This window comes from Siniperca chuatsi, linkage group LG19, assembly GCF_020085105.1.
Source record: "Siniperca chuatsi isolate FFG_IHB_CAS linkage group LG19, ASM2008510v1, whole genome shotgun sequence".
Classification (NCBI taxonomy): Eukaryota; Metazoa; Chordata; class Actinopteri; order Centrarchiformes; family Sinipercidae; genus Siniperca; species Siniperca chuatsi.
The window spans coordinates 12,231,640-12,246,291 of NC_058060.1; the positions used below are offsets into that span (position 1 = coordinate 12,231,640).

The following is a 14,652-nucleotide window of genomic DNA, read 5'->3' on the forward strand; positions in this document are numbered from 1 at the left end:
CCCAACAATGGGGGTGAAAATTACATTTTAGCTGGAACGTTTCATGTTGCAAAGCACCAGCCAGTGTAATCTTTTTTTTTTTTTGCAAAGGTGAAAACATCAGGCTGCATTTGCTGCACTTCATGTATGTAAATCAGAACAGTGATGCACACCTTCTGAGGCCAGCTAGACGATGTGTTTAGACTGCTTAGAGAGACTGATACAATGTAAGCTCTCAGTGTGTATGTGTGTGAGTGTGTGGTTTTGACTGTGCCTGAGTGTGTGTGTGTGTGTGTGTAGGCCTATGTTTATACCCTTTAGTGACAGCCTCAACATAATCTGGGCTTGCTCTACAGGCATGGTGGGAAGATACTTCAAAGTAAGTACCTGCTAACAGACATTAGTCCATGTAAACAGGGCATACTCTACCTAAGCTGGGTGTGTAGTAGCATGTCTGTGTTTGTGTGTGTACATATATCTTGTTTGTGTGTGCATATGTAGGTGCAATGGCATATTAATGTAATTATACACTTGTGTGGTGTAGTTTATGTCTGTGCGTGCAGTTGTAATATTATGTCATGCTGTGCTGGACAATTCAGCATGCACACGCAAGTGTGTGTTTGAGTGTATGTAGGAGTGTGTGTGAGCATGCGTGTGTGGTGTGTTTGCATGTCATATTGCCTCTGTGTTGGCAGGTGAGAGAGTCAAATGTAATGAGGCTGTCTCCCTTATGGTTTAAACATGAGCATGGAAAGATGGAGACAGAGAGGGAGAATCAGTTTAGTTTCTTGAGGCAAAGAAATAAAGAGGGACTGAGCCTTCAGCTGCATAACACTTTGCCACATTTTACTGCGAGGAAAACCCAGTGGTAAAAAAGATGCATTTTTACATCTTTGCATGGATTCATTTAACAGACTTTTATATAGCCTGTGTTGGAGTGCATAAGGCATAAAAAAATCATAAAAAAAAACATTTCAAACTGCATATTGCATGGGTGCATAGGATCTTTGGGCTTTTGTCAAGGTCTGAGACCATTCTGAGGCCATAAGGGCCATGCATGACCTTGATGACCACACTATAAGGCACATATGTCATTGTATCTTGCAGTCTGTCTTCAACCCTATCTCCAAAATACATTTTATATCCTACGAATTTTCTTTGCCAGTTACAGTTTGGAGGAAATGTAATTGCTGCCTGGATTCTGATCACTGGCAGCATTTTTTTAAATCCAGGAAGTGTGACACTCTTAAACTGCACAGAAGTCAAATGGTTCAGTGTACAAAGCACAGGATTTTGATACGAGAGACAGTAGTTTCCCACTGTGGTGTTAAGTTTAGGCTACGAAAGGGTTAGGGAATGATTGTGGTTTTGGTTAAATATTGAAAAAGCCAGTGGGTCCTGTGTTATTCTTTAGGTCTGTGTTGGCTTTTTTAATATTTAAGACCATAATCTTTCTTGAATCTTAACCGACTGCTTTCAGATGCCTAAGCATGACCCTTAAAGGTTAATAGTGCCTTAACTGAGTGGATATTTTAAGAAAACAAATGAAATATGTTGCAGGGAATGTTTCGTAGATGTGTTCAGTATGTACGTTTTGCGTTGGCAGTGAATATTTTAGAAACACATTTACTATAAGTGTTACCTTTATAAAAAAACATAATCCAGGAGGCATTATGTTTCTTGCAAAATGTATTCCTAATGCAAATTAAATGTAAATAATGTAAATAAATCAAATATGATGAGATAAACTCATCTGTCCAATGGAGTGCCCATTTCCTTGAAGAATTTTCACAAATCAAGTAACACAGTCCTGAATCAGGAGAAGTAATCAAGTGAAACTGGATCGGACACAAATCAAATGATCTCATCCCCCTATCATTTATATTCACTTTTTTGTGAAAGAACATTAGATTTAAAGTCTCAGTATGATTCAATGACTTAGATTATCTGTTAAAACAGATAACCTCCAAGTCCATCACCTTTTCCCCATACTTCCCAGTTCTGCTGACAGGATATATATCAAGTGCACTTATCAAACATCATTATCACACCTTTGGATGCACTGATGGTCACCCAGCCTGCCCAAACCTGCCAGTTCATCCCTCACCACATCACCACACCATGTTTCTTTTTGCACTGATAGAAATGAGAGAGCAGATGAGAAGAACCCTTGCCGACATCATTCCCACACCAAGACCTTTTTTTTTTATGATTTGCCTTTGTGTGTCTCTTCCATCCACCATACTTTTGCACTTTCCTCCTTTGAATCTCTCCTCTGTTCTTCTTTTCTGTCACTTATGTCACTTCCCTCCATGTCCAGGCTCGTCCCTTATCACTGCATGTTCAACACAGGCTGAGGGATTCCTCTCCCTTTCCCTGCCCTGCCTCTCTCTTTTCCCTCCTCTTTCCTGCCAAGACAATAGGCGTGCTGGATAACCCCTTACTCTAGAATTAATTATATGCCCCTTTAATTCTGGGCCACACTGATTAGCTCTGTATGTAAAATGGAGTCCATATTAACATAATATTTGGCTATCTCCTCTAAGCTGAGGTCCCTTGACCTTTTCAGCCTCCTAAGTCTCTCTCTCTCTCTTCTCTCTCTCTCTCAGTCATATTTTACTCTCAGGAGGTACCTGACAGTCCCAGACTATGAATGTGATTTGAAGGGGTAAATTAGATTTTGCTTCTCTCTCTCTTTCTCTCACGTTTCCCATCCCTCCCTCCCCTGTATGTGTATGGAACTAACGACAGTTCATTTCGAGGCCTGGGTATAATTATGTGTGCTTTTTTTCTCTATCATTGACTGCTCTGATGGCAAGGCTGATATGCTGTGTTAATATAAACGTTTAGCCGGGTTATTATGAGCCCTGAGAGTCATAAAGGACAGCCAACCTGTGCGCCGATTGTCTCCCATACAGGACGTTCACCTTTACTGTCTGCTGCTATTCTTCCCTTTATTGCTGTCCCCCGTCTCTCTGTTCCTCTGTTTATCACTATCTTGTTGCTTTTTCTGTCTTTGTCTATGCCCAATGTAATGTTCCCTGGCAGAATCAGAGAGACTTGCTTTCAAATCAACTTTCTTGAATGGTCAAGAATGGCTGGCACACTTAAGATGGCTGCTGTAGGACATGTGATAATGTCATTTGGGGAAATGAATGTTGGTGTGGTGCCTGAGATCAGGAGGGCTGACACGCCATTGTGGATGAGCAGTGCAGCGGGAGTTGTGTTAAAGAAAAGTCCAAAATAAGATACTTTTCATCTATTAGAAAATGATTCATGATGTTCAAAGGACTGCAGTTATTTGATTAAATCTGGTGATTGATTTCATTATTAATCAATTAAACATTTCATCTATAAAATATCAGAAAATAGTGGAAAAAAAGCTCATCTCAATTTCCCGCAGCCCAAGGTGTCGCTTTAAATCGCTTGTTTTGTCAAGCAACAGTCCAAAACAAAAAGATATTCAATTTACAGTGATATCAGACAGGAAAAGTGAAACGTTTTCACATTTGAGTCACTGGACACAGCAAATGTTTGCCATTTTTGCCTGATACATGACTTTTAAGATCAACTGATAATCAAAATTGTTGTCGGCGAGTTTTCTGTCAATGGAGTTACTGATTAATTGACTAATTGTTTCTGCAGTAGCTCAGTAAATTCCATTACATTTTTGTTTTGGCGTATTTACTTTCCCATATTTGTTTGGTGAATCCACCTATCAGAGAATGGGCTGTGATCACTCACAGAGCTGGCAGCATAGGTTAAATGTGTTAGTATGTTTCTCATCTTTGATGGATTTTAAATCTAAATATCGGTGCAAATGATCAGTCTAGAAACACTGCATAGCTGACATTGTTGTTGTGCAGTAATGCATTATTGTGTGGTGGGAAGCATCTTCTTCAATTGCTTGACAGTCAGCTGAACAGCCACTTAGAATAGCTTCTAATTTTACAGTATTGTTTTCCAGAAGTAGTGTTTGCTCTTTCTTTTATAGATTTGATTTTTAAAGTAGCTTTCAAATACAATGTTTCTTTGGCAGTCTACAGTTTCTGAGGTCCAACCTTTACATCAGTACTTGAACACATCACAAGTACAGGGGCTTGGCCTTCAGATACACATGCGGATTATATCAGTATATCAATATGTTTGCTATTATGTTTGATTTTATCATAATACTTATTTTACATATTAGCTTGTTGAGCTTGACAGTTCACTCTTGACCTTGAAAACAGCAGTTAACCAAACTGTCAGCACTTAAGGTCCACTTACTCATCTTACTTTTCTTAAATTTTTTTAGCTTATTGATGGAACTCCGTTTGTTGATGCAATGACCCACTTTTACCACAGGAATTGTTTAAGTTTCACCCTACTATATTTTAAAAATCTGTTCTTTGTAAACATCATTAAATGCCTCTGGGAATCCTCTTTCACAGAATTATCGCAAATGCAACAGGAGAATCAGTTTCTCTTTAGTCTGCTTATACGGTTTTCCTTGCTTTCGGGAACTAACCATCCAAAATTTGGACTTTGTCACAATGTTGGACAGTACTTGTTCATTACAGTTTCAAATGGTTAGTCCTACTGGCACTTACACCACCATCACTTGCTCACACAGAATTAGCAAGCTGTTACAAGATCCACAATATCAGCTAAGGAAATAGGCCTTTAATTGCCCAGTAGTGTGTGGGAGATTGTCGTGTGTGTGTGTGTGTGTGTGTGTATGGCTGCACTCTCTTCCTCCTCCTCCTCAGGCTATTAGATATGGTGTGTGTTGTTTCAGCTCTGGGCAAGTAAACATTAGCTTCCAATCAGCCTCTGCTATATCACCTAGAAGTTTAATTAATTTCAATTCATAGGGCATGCATTGTAAGGAAAGTCTGCATTTCTATGTGTGTGCGTGTGTGTTGTGTTTGTGTGTATCCATTTCCATTTAGCTTCCCTTATAACCCTTTCACAGTCAGGGTGTCTAAAACTGCTGGAAAGGTCAGCACTCTCTTTAGCCTGCCTTACATTTTAATTGACTATCTCCCACGCGCTCCACCCACCCTTGCACAAATACACACACATGTACTGTACATACACACACAGACCCTCCCCTATCATTTCGGCAGGTATGGATCCCAGTATGAATTGATGATCTCCTATCTAAAGCCTAATCACTCTGCAGGACCTTAGGGAGGTTCAGTGATCCGTTTCCTTCTACTACTCCACGGGAAACTCACACTCACACGCTGAGCCTGTTGATGAGCAGAAAATGAGCATTCTACCTGGTTTAATATTGTAGTTCATCACAAAGTCCTGTGAAAAATTGAAACGGACATAAAATGGCACTGGGAGACAGGCATCAAGATTGGTGAGATTGGTGGAAGGGAAGGATTAATAGTAGCACGCAGAGGCAAATTTAGATGAAAACTTCCATGATGATTTGCCTTTTATTGGCAAGTAATCACATGTAATGACTGCATATAGATATAAGATGTATGAAGTAAAGTGATAGAAAGACAGACAGACGCACAGATATGTAGATCAAGGGTTGGCTTTGATCACTGGTGTCCTTGTTAAAGTCCTTGTAATTTTTTGAGCCAACAAAGGATAGCTTTATTTAAAAAAAATCATATTTTCCTTAAATATGTATTAAATAAAGTCTAGAGTATTCAGCACATTGCAGATCCTCTTGTGATGAAGGCCCACCACGAGACCAGTTTACTTGCCCCACAAAAAGAGAAGCTTTGTCCTCAGAGGCTAACACTGCTGTTTACAATAGTCCCTTGTCATGCTCAGTGCAGTGCTGTATGGACCATCATCATTATACTTTACTGGCAGACGTAACGGGAGAAACGATTAGGCCAAAAAAAAAGAAAAAGAGCCAAAAGACACAAAAGCAAGGACAAGAGTGAACATGTGGCACTGTATGTGTGGGCTTTTCAAGTTTGGAAGCTCTGTGGATGAACAAAATGACTTTTGAATGACACTGAACTTGCTTGTTTATACTTAATAAATGAATTAATCTTTAACTAGTAAATCAATTAATTTCATTACATAATCATTACACTGATAAGGGTCAGTACAATCCAAGAACAGTGTCATATTGGTTGTAAAGCAAACTATCGGGAAAAAGTCATTTGAAAACTAACAAAGTGCTTCTTTAAACCATGTAATAACAACAACATATAGATCTTTCAGTTATGATCATTGCCAGTTTGTTTGTTAAAATCCTTAGTTGTTAAGATAGACTGAGACAGACACAGACAGAATTATGGAAACCCAGTTATACAGACAGACCCTGGGTGGCAGCTATTCAGACATCTACATAATGCCCATTGATGCACCATTTCCTGAAGTAGCAAGACAGGTCCTCTACATACACACACGCACACAAACAAAATGGCAGTAACACAGGCCTGCTTTTGTCTCAGCCTTTTGGAAGTGGAGAAAAGGGGACTGTGAAAATGAGTGAGCGAGAGAAAAGAAGCCCAGGATGAGGTGTGTTATTCAGCCTCGCCACAGGGGGTTAGGACAACTAGGAGACCAGGAGAGTCTGCCCATTGTCGACACATGCCACACACAAACACACATACACACACGCTGGACAGAAAGCAGGCTCTGCCACTGCAAAACCCAATATGTTGCAACATTTGCCAAAGAAAAGTGAAAATGAGTGCAAATTGAGGTTATTTTCTCCACCTCTCCCTCACCACCTCACACTTGTTATCCAGTCACCCTCGGCTGTGATGGGGGGTTCATTCTACACCACTTTCTATGTCTGAGGTTCAGCACAGCCACCATATGCAGGTGCCACCAGAAATGTAAGTAAGGAACCGAGAGCTGGAATTAGTTATCCTTCTTTTTATTTGACACAGATTTATCATAGAAAGCAAAGATAAAACAGCTGATCCACAGCTTTTGATCATCCATATTTGCATAAGTATGAATTAGAATTTAGGCATTCACTCTGAGACCTTCTAGACTGCTTTCTGTGACCACTAGGCTGCACTACTGCTACTAGAGGTACACAATACCATGGATCAGTGATCCTTGTTGAACCATGTTAGATTGTTTAACAACAACGCCAACAGCACTTAAGTGAACCATTAATAGATTGTTTCTCTTTCTGTTACATTTGTGAGGATGCAACTTTTAATGTCTTAATCATAACAGGACAGCTTAGAGGCATATTGTACAATCAAATTTGATCTTGGTGATTCACTATCAACACGTCTGCATTTATAGTCTTTACCTACATTAAGATTAATCTGCATGCTCAGGAAACAAATACAATCATTTTAATTAACAATATAATTGCATTGCATTTGTACAACTTGAATTACCGGCATCATAGGCCTCCAAAGCTCAGCTTGTCAGCTTGGTGTTAAGTTTGATACCATACCTGAGAAATAATATTAATATAGTTAGAATAGTAAATGTGCTTTTTTTATATATTTTCACTATTTAAATTTTTGTCACAAACCTCCTGGAGCGTCTGTCTCAGCTGCTGAGGGATAACACTGTCGCTTGCCAAAGTGTTTGTGGCAGCCTTTTATTCCACTGTTGAGACAGTCAAACAAAACCCCTCTTGGCAACAACCTCTGCAAAAGAAAATTTTTAATTCTTAGATTTCGTTTTTCACACATTGCTACAAATGTGTAAATTTATGAAAGACAATTGATTCCGCACCAAACAGATGGGTTCAAGACCAATCAGCGATTTCATTGATTTGAAATTGGCTTAGTAGTTTTAGTTTGCTTCCATTGCTTTCAATTGCTGACAATGATGACAGTGTTATATGCCTTCACTACAAATTTAGATACTTGGCATTTAATAGTATTTCCAAATGATGATGATTGTGAAGAAATCCACAATTGATTTTTGTACCATTGCATTGCAAGAGAAGTTTGCTTCATAATAAAATGTATGTGAGACGTGATCTGCTTTCTTGCATCAATATCCTGTCAGCTACAACTGTCACAATCTTTCTCACTGTCCCTCCTCTCCAGCCACATTTCTGTTTCCCCAGGTCCCTTCATTGCCTTTTTCCTTCCATCCACCAGGTGCCCTCAGACTTTAGCTCCTTTCCCCATCACCTGACTGCCCCACCCATATTCACACCTGTTCCCACTTCCCTCATCTGCTCTGCAATTGCCTGGCCTTCCCCGCCTACCTCCTCACAAGCATCTCATTCCCTAACCAGCCACTCTCTACATATACCGGCCGATGCTTTGTTCCCTTGTCAGTTCATCTTAGTTGCTATGTTCCTGTCGTGCCTTGTGTTTTTGCTTTTGAGATTCTGTCACCCGAACCTGGATCTGAAACTGCCTGCCTGTTACCTGTATACCTGCATAACAAATAAGCGCAAAACTGTGAATGAGACCCTCACTGATGAGAATGAGAGTATCGAACTTGAAGAAGTGATGGAATAGGAAGCTTGCTGAATAACAGGGCAATACTAAGTCATGATCCAGTGAAGAAGTGCATATCATTTTGGGTCAAATAAGTTTAGAAACATTCTCTTGCTGAACAAAATGTGCGCATATTATGCGTCTCCAGCCGTTACAGAGTGTATGTCTTCATTTATCAAAACCATGGGAACCCTGAGTGGAACTAACGTACAGGATGGTCAACAAAAAGACATCATTACTATGTGAGAAGCAAAGCTGTTGAGAATAAATGTCTGGTGAGAATAATGAAAATCAACAAATTACAGTTAATACAAGAAAATGTACTGTGCAGTTTGTTTTTTTCCCTGATCCGGCTTTACCAGTGGAAATAAAATAATTTTGTGGCCCATTACCACTTGAAATCCTGTTTTGCACCTCCAAATAACATTGTTCGTACATTTATTTTTTGTGTAGACGTCAAAAAGAATCCACAAGTAGCTGATGCATATTTGTTTATGATACATGAATATCACATACAGTATGTCTAGGCCTGAGCATATTTAATAATGTATCAGATGTACAGATTTTTGTGTCATTGATAGCCTTCTTAAAAGACAGGCTTTAAAACATGCTTTTTGCTCTGCCCTGTCAAAATTCAGTCGAAACCAAATGCAAAATATTGGGAATGAGTGAGACTGATCAAGGGATTCCACATGAAAGCTTCGATCCTTTATTGATTTCACCTTTTTAAACTGCGTCTCTCCTGAGGATGAGATTCAGATTTTGAGAAAGACACAGGTTAAAAAAAGGATTTGCAAACTGACACGTGGATTGTGAAAAACCGGATGGAAATGATTATTAAAATGCCATTCCTAATATTTTGTACATTCAGTGTTTATTAGTGAAGCTGAGGTCCTAATTTGAACTAACACTCACTCACACATACATCATATTACAAGACACAAGCTCCCTTTTCCTTTTGGTGTAAGATACCCAGTACAAAGTGAGGACATGTAACACATGTGGTTGCTTTGAAAAAAAAAAAGTTGATAAGGGTTGATAATGATATAGAGAACTACAGTAGAAACTGTCATCATTTGTTCTTTGTGTAGCACCTTCCAGTCTCACAAATCAAAACTCCAAACCAGAGGCTCTCCATTTGTCTCCAAGCATTTTGATCATTCTGCTTCATCAGTTTCAAAGACGATGTTGCAAAAATCGTGTCACAGGAGCTAGGCAATTGTGACACTTGGGAGAGAAAAGATAGAGCTTCGATGAAGGTGTTCATTGTTGTTAAGCACCAAACATGTCTGTTTGTGTTCTCATTCTGTGCTATGCTGATGGCTTATTCCAGCTGGTCCACTGCTTTAAGTAGGTGAACGTAATTTGTAAATGTTGACTCCTGTCAGGTAAGTTTTTGCGTGCTTTCACAAAGTAAAGAAAAGAAATATCTTTGAGTTTCAGCTATGCAAATCCACACCACAAAACAATAAATTAATGAATTTTCCATAAATTGTAAAAATAAATAAAATAAATAGTGTACCACAAGAAATGTTGCAGTTGTTGACTGCTGACATGCTGATAATTTCAGTGTTATTCTACAATGCACATGTACATTAATATTAACTGCATACATTTGCTCTGTTGTTGAATGAATGGGCTATATTCATCCATTATTGGATTCAAACAAACAGTTTGTAGAAAGGACACGAAATAGCTCCAGAAGAATAGTCAGATTGGTGAGCTGTGACATTATAGGAAGAAAAAAACTGACCACTACAACCCAAGTCCTCATCATTTCACTATATGACCATCACTTAAACTGATGCACAGCCATTCGCTGGGCAAATGTTCCATAATGTACTTAACTGTAATGTGTTCATTACAGGTGGATTTGTGAGAGATGGAAATGAGGAGAGGAAATCATGTTCAGAGAGAGATGCTGAGATGCTCAACAGGGGAAAAATGGTGATGTCAATCTTCTCTTTAATTGTCAGGAATCAAGAAGTGTGTGTGTGTGTGTGTGTGTGTGTGTGTGTGTGTGCGCGCAGCTGTTCAAATATACTCCACCACACGTGTGTTGTGTGCTGTATGTTTATGAGAGCGGTGTAATGATAGATTCACAAGCTGCTCCTGTTGGACTGCGGCGCCTCTGACCTTTGACCTTGAAATCTCCAGTCAGGTTTAATGATCCAATCCTCTCACACCCTGGAATATGTTACCATGGAAACGTGGCCTTATTCCCCCGCTCATAATGCAGGAGAGTTCTCCATCCATGTCTAATTCAGTCTCAAGCCAAGTCGGTGACCTCTGGAGAGATGTTTGCAGTCTGATCTGTATATCCGCAGACGTACTGTTTGTCTCCCTGAAGCTGGTGTTAGGATTTCTTCACGTTAAATACTACAGTTAATATAACTGGCAATGACTGCAAAGATACCCCATGCAAAACAGTGTTCCCCATAAAACTTTTGCATTACATGATTAAAGAAAAACTAATATGAGGCACAAAAAGGTCTTTTGAATCTATTAAATGGATAATATTTTAGAGTAATTTTACTCTATAAAATGCTGTTTTACCTTACTCTATATTTAAAGTTACATTTTTTAATTTAAAATTTTAGGGCATATCCAGGGACTTTTGACAAGATGCTTGAAGTAAACATTTTGAGTGAATATGTTGGCATATTGTTTCTTTGCTGAAAAGTCTGCTTTTATGTGTTACATTTGTTGTTTAAAAATGTACTTTGTGGCCCATAGTCACATTTTACACATAGTTGTTCTCAAGTTTGATCAAATATTTGAGGACATTGCCAATTTTATCATAACCATTAATACTAATGTCCAGTTATGCGCATGACTGCATGATTTTGAATCTACATATTACAGATTCATATTACATTCTACATTAAAATAGAAGCGATAAAAGTCATGGCAAGCTAAATGTTAGCCAGATAAAGTTAACAGTGTATGGATTCTGCATGTCCAGCTATTGAGAAGGAGGAAGAAATGGTCCCTTTTAATCAATGTGAGTAATATTTGTGTCTGTGAGCTGGGGACCAGCCACATTATCATGTCAAGTTGCAAATTAAAATGCCTGGCCGCTAACAGACTGGGGATATAAATGGGCCATTGTGGCTATCTAAGTGTTCTAATGACATTTTTCGGCTGCTAGACAATTAATTCCATCAATCTGCATAACCTTTCCCAAAGCTCAGAAAACAATGGCATTTTTATGGCTCAAAATGAATGGAGTCCAACTGAAAAGTATGCTTAGGCAATCATTACATTATTTAACAAATGTATTTAATTGGATTTTGATGCCTGGGTGTCTGTTTCTGGAGCGCCGGGGCCAGTGCGCTGACTCCAGCTCTGGCTAATTCAATAGGCTAAATGGAATCACTGGAAACACTCTGCAATCACCACTGCATTAGGACACTCATTCCCATCATGTAAACATTGCTTTGAGCTCTTGCCATTCATCCCCTGGTCTCGCTGTCTCTGTTTCTCCTTTAATTCCACCACTTCTCAAGACATTCTTTCATCCTCCGTTTAATGAAAGTTGAGGTTGAGTTCCGTTTTGGACTCAAGTGAATTCACAAAAAGCTATTTACCAAAAAGCTAGCACTTCTAGGCGCTTGAACTGCTTAGCTCCTCACTTTTCATAAATTAGGGGTGGAAGGCTTCCATCAGACAGGGTCTCAAAGGGATTGGGAAGGTGCTAAGCACGTCTGCCTTTAACGGAGGTGAAAAACAGACTAATTCATTAAGCATTGATCACCCAAAATGACAGCAAAGTGCTTCGACATTTAGCGGGCAAATAACTGACAAATTGGCACACAATTTTTGTACATTTCCAACTCTTTAATGGGTAAAGTATGGAGCAAAAAGGCAATAAAAATGTTAGCAGACAACCCGATGAACCCACACCCAACCCATTATGCTCACCACTCCTTATGGCTAAACGCCCTTAATGTCTTAAACTGTAGGCAAGGGCTGCCCTAATGATGCATTTTGGTGAGTGTTTCTTACTTTTTGATCAAAATTACATGTTTTATTTGATTCTTTTAAATGCAGTTTGTAATAGGAGCCCCATTATGCAGTGGACGAATGGACCCATTATCAATGGTTAGGCGGAAAGTACCTGAGTATGTATTTGAGTAAATGTGCTTAATCTTGGATGGCCTAATATCATTTCTATCAACACTCCACCCTGTTCCAGCCTGCGAGATGAATACTGATATGACCTCATTATTGTATTATCATTGGTTTGGCTGCATGGCTAGGAGACACACATGCACACACACTTCTACCACCTGTACACTTCTACAGAAAAATTCAGAATGCAAGCATATCAAATGTATAGAATTTGGCAGTACACATACTGTATGCAAACACATAAACGGTCACAGACGTATAATAACTGATTCTGTATTTTTAACAGATTCAGTCTTTGGCACAGCTTCTGCTCAAAGACAATTAAAAGGGGTTAGGCCACGTCAGTCAACACGGGAATGCTGGCAGACGGCACCGAACGTGTATGAGTGTGTGTTTGTGAGAGTGTGTGAGGCTGGAGCGGTGCTGGATGAGCAGTGAGCTGACCTGAGCCCCAACCAGACTTTATTAATCAAGGCAGGAAACGTGTGCAACCTCTCAAGCTTGGCCTAAAGACTTTGCTCGCTATCGCTGTCTTCCTGTGATGTCTTTTTCTCCATCTCAATGCTGTTTCTCTGTTTGTGGCCTTATGTTCCTCATTTCTCTCTCTGTGCTGGCAGTGCCTGCCTTACTCTCTCTTTCTCTCTCTCTATGGCATACTCTGCAGATAAATTTTGTCTCTGAGAAGATCAGATAGCAAGGCAGGGATTTCAAAACAATACCTCTTCAAGCAGGGACTCTGAACGGTGGTAATGATTTACAGCATTATACCTGTGGAGACCCAAGAACTCCTGTGTCTCCATGATTCATCTGTTTCATCTTCTCATTACATGGCCACAGATGGATTGATGCCTGGTACTGCTTCCCTTAAAACCTTGTTGTTGTTGAGCTAAGTTGTGCTCATTTGCAGTATTTTGTGTGGTTGGTTGTGATTAAGTGTTTGTGGCTACCTGTGGCTATTTTACTGTTTGGTGCTTATCAGGATTTCTTTGTGGTATTTTACAATCGGTTGTGGTTGTTTGCGCCATGCTGGCTGTATGTAGTAAAGGCCATGTTTTCCATAAACCCTTGCTTCCTGTAACAATGAACTACTTTAACAACTCACTTATCCTGGCATTGCATTATGTCTGTTTGTATTTATTTATTTAAAAGGATGTGGTCAGTACCAGCATTGATCATGTCAAAGTTTATTTTCTACAAAATACAACTAGTTGCACATAGATTCAGACTAAAGACTCAGACTACCAGCAATTGTTGTCATTCCTAAAGTACAGTATCACACATAAAGCCGTTAAGCTTCAGCTTTAACCCTGCTGCTTAGTGCTAGATGATCAGCTACTTTAACTCCTTTTATCCACAAAGAAACCCAGTTGTTAGCCTCAGTAAAGTAGATGAGAAAAGAAAAATAGCCTTGAAAAGTTACTCTGTTTGAAACTTTGAGAAATCTAATGGCAGTTATCAGTGACTATTGCTCTTACTGAATATTGCTGACATGATTTGAGTAGTATTCTGTCAAAAGAATATGCAGAACCAGATGTAGCTGTGAAGTACATTTCACTTGGGGTCTCAACATTCTTATACCAAATGATGCAAATAAGGCAGAGAAGAATGATTAATGTGATTGCATGAGTGATTGCAGGACTGATTGATGGTTGGCCCCTTTTAATAAAAAGTTTGTGACAAATAATGTATTTTTCGTCACAAGAAAAGGAGAAAAGGAGAAGTACAGCAGAGTTGGGAGGAAAGTACCCAGACAAGTTGGTGCAATATTGACTGTGCCATCTGTGATGTGTGTGACTTCAAAGCTACAATTACTTTGAGCAGTTTTAAGACTGATACCTGCTCATGTTAAGACGCAGCCTCTCACCTCCGGAGAGCTTGCCTGCCAGACGAAAAATAATTCATTTTTAAGAAACTGAGGCAAGGGCAAATTCTGCTGCGCAGCTCTCTTCACATCCATCTTCAAAGAGAAGCAAGTTCCTATATGAAACAATGGAATATTTGGCTTCTTATTCATGTCATGGGGCTTTTTGCCAGTGCAGGGTCCTTTAATTCCTCTATTGTTACTGACAGGCCCTACTGGGAAGTCCTAAGAGGCTTTTTGGACCCCACTGGACACTCTTAAACATAGACCAATCAGAATGCA

At 39.4% G+C, this 14,652-nt stretch overlaps 1 protein-coding gene across 5 annotated transcripts in view; it reads left to right on the forward strand.

Moving 5' to 3' along the window:
- LOC122866771 (golgin subfamily A member 6-like protein 22) overlaps window positions 1-14,652 on the forward strand; it is a 147,932-nt gene that overhangs the window by 114,261 nt on the left and 19,019 nt on the right. Inside the window, exons 29-30 of one of the 5 annotated variants that reach the window (XR_006375806.1) lie at window positions 10,243-10,322; window positions 10,533-10,873. The exons of 3 other annotated variants lie outside the window; for them this stretch is intronic. The gene's annotated coding sequence lies outside the window, so the exon portion shown is untranslated. Of the gene's footprint in view, window positions 1-10,242; window positions 10,323-10,532; window positions 10,874-14,652 lie in introns of those variants that run through there. One more of the 5 variants, XR_006375805.1, reaches the window with a different exon arrangement.